The 2,500-nt window shown below is 57.5% G+C and overlaps 1 non-coding gene across 1 annotated transcript in view; it reads right to left on the bottom strand.

Moving 5' to 3' along the window:
- The window catches only part of LOC124741971, a 1,909-nt gene extending 823 nt beyond the window's left edge, over positions 1–1,086 (bottom strand). The window contains exon 1 of the ribosomal RNA XR_007010162.1: positions 1–1,086. This exon is cut by the window's left edge and continues 823 nt beyond it. This is a non-coding gene — a ribosomal RNA (small subunit ribosomal RNA).
- Between the last annotated feature and the right edge of the window lie 1,414 nt (positions 1,087–2,500).

Genomic DNA, 2,500 nt, shown 5'->3' with positions numbered 1-2,500 from the left:
ACCTCTAACTTTCGTTCTTGATTAATGAAAACATACTTGGCAAATGCTTTCGCTTCTGTTCGTCTTGCGACGATCCAAGAATTTCACCTCTAACGTCGCAATACGAATGCCCCCGCCTGTCCCTATTAATCATTACCTCGGGTTCCGAAAACCAACAAAATAGAACCGAGGTCCTATTCCATTATTCCATGCACACAGTATTCAGGCGGGCTTGCCTGCTTTAAGCACTCTAATTTGTTCAAAGTAAACGTGCCGGCCCACCGAGACACTCAATAAAGAGCACCCTGGTAGGATTTCAACGGGGTCCGCCTCGGGACGCACGAGCACGCACGAGGCGGTCGCACGCCTTCGGCTCGCCCCACCGGCAGGACGTCCCACGATACATGCCAGTTAAACACCGACGGGCGGTGAACCAACAGCGTGGGACACAAATCCAACTACGAGCTTTTTAACCGCAACAACTTTAATATACGCTATTGGAGCTGGAATTACCGCGGCTGCTGGCACCAGACTTGCCCTCCAATAGATACTCGTTAAAGGATTTAAAGTGTACTCATTCCGATTACGGGGCCTCGGATGAGTCCCGTATCGTTATTTTTCGTCACTACCTCCCCGTGCCGGGAGTGGGTAATTTGCGCGCCTGCTGCCTTCCTTGGATGTGGTAGCCGTTTCTCAGGCTCCCTCTCCGGAATCGAACCCTGATTCCCCGTTACCCGTTACAACCATGGTAGGCGCAGAACCTACCATCGACAGTTGATAAGGCAGACATTTGAAAGATGCGTCGCCGGTACGAGGACCGTGCGATCAGCCCAAAGTTATTCAGAGTCACCAAGGCAAACGGACCGGACGAGCCGACCGATTGGTTTTGATCTAATAAAAGCGTCCCTTCCATCTCTGGTCGGGACTCTGTTTGCATGTATTAGCTCTAGAATTACCACAGTTATCCAAGTAACGTGGGTACGATCTAAGGAACCATAACTGATTTAATGAGCCATTCGCGGTTTCACCTTAATGCGGCTTGTACTGAGACATGCATGGCTTAATCTTTGAGACAAGCATATGACTACTGGCAGGATCAACCAGGGAGCTGCGTCAACTAGAGCTGAGCAGCCGGCCGCCCGGGAGTGTGTCCCGGGGGCCCGCGCGAACACGCAAGCGTCCGCTCAATCATTCTGCAAACAGGAGGAGGCTGAGCTCCCCTGCACAATACACCTCGAAACCCTCTCAGGTCCCGGCGGCGCGCAGCGCCGTCCCAAGTACTTGGTCGGGTTCGAGAGAGGCGCAATCGCCCGGAGTTAGGCGAGTAGACGCTTTCGGTGCGACCACCCGTGCTCCCAACTGAGCTTGCCGCTGCCGACAGAGGCCCGGGAGCGTGCTGTCGTGGCATTGCCGGCGGGAGACAACACGCGCCACCTACGGTGACCGGCAGCTCCAACGCCAGCGCCACAGAAGGACAAAAGCCCCACTTGGGTGCCGAAGCGAACTCTCCCAGCACAGCGCACGCGCCAACACATCCGCACAGCTGCGATACAAACCACCAGCGAGAACCGCTGGGGCGACCGAGCAGCAGACGGCGTCGCGGCGCCGAGCGCCGGGCGGCGGCGCATCCTCAACGCACACAGTCCTCAATCGGACCAGCACACTGAAGATGTCCACCGCGCTTCGCACCGGGCCCGCGAGGACCTACTTTGGCCGCACGGCGCCGCGCGCAGGGTGCGCCGGCGCGCAGCTGCGACGCCTGCCGCGTCCGTCGGCCGGCGCGCCTGCCACTGGCCGCCCCCACCAGCCGGCTGTAGCGCGTGCGCCCACGCACCGCGCGGCCAGCACGCCGGGAGGCGCCCCCTCACCGGCCGGGGACGGTCCCACCCAGCCACCGCCGCGTATCGCTTCACACCCAGATGCCGTTCAGTTTCGTCGGCATGGTGGGTATCGCTGGAACAACCGGTTAGTACCTCAACCTATCGTCGCCATCACCGATTCACCCCTAGCGAGAACAACCGCACCACAACAGGTTACCATTTGTTCATTTGCGTAACTTCACCAGAAAACGCAGGCGTCCATCGCCATTTGCAACTTCAACGATTATTGCATGCCTGTGTCAGGTGTCACGCCACACTACGTCTGCCCACATACACGCAACAAAATGTGCACGCCTAGACAATACGTGGAAGGTGGCCCCCGTACGTATGCGATGTCCATTGCTCGAACGACTGTCAACCGGCCTCTGTAGCATGTCGCAGATATGGAACGCGGTGCACCATGCCATCACGGTGTGTGAGGAGAGACGACTAGGTCCGAATACATCAACAGACAGCTCATGCTGATCGCCATCCACGGCGTCCGTTCCTCCCACACGTCTCTATGGCGTACCACACTGCAATCCAGCTCTCATAGGGAGACGACACGTAGCTGCGTGCACAATATTTGCACTGTATGGTCCGCCGTTTTTGGGCGCAGTCGTTGTACGGTCACACATGTGCCACGATGTATCATTCAGTAC

The sequence above is a fragment of the Schistocerca piceifrons genome, unplaced genomic scaffold (genome assembly GCF_021461385.2).
Source record: "Schistocerca piceifrons isolate TAMUIC-IGC-003096 unplaced genomic scaffold, iqSchPice1.1 HiC_scaffold_2041, whole genome shotgun sequence".
Taxonomy (NCBI): Eukaryota; Metazoa; Arthropoda; class Insecta; order Orthoptera; family Acrididae; genus Schistocerca; species Schistocerca piceifrons.
This window is presented reverse-complemented; position numbering and strand designations above follow the sequence as displayed.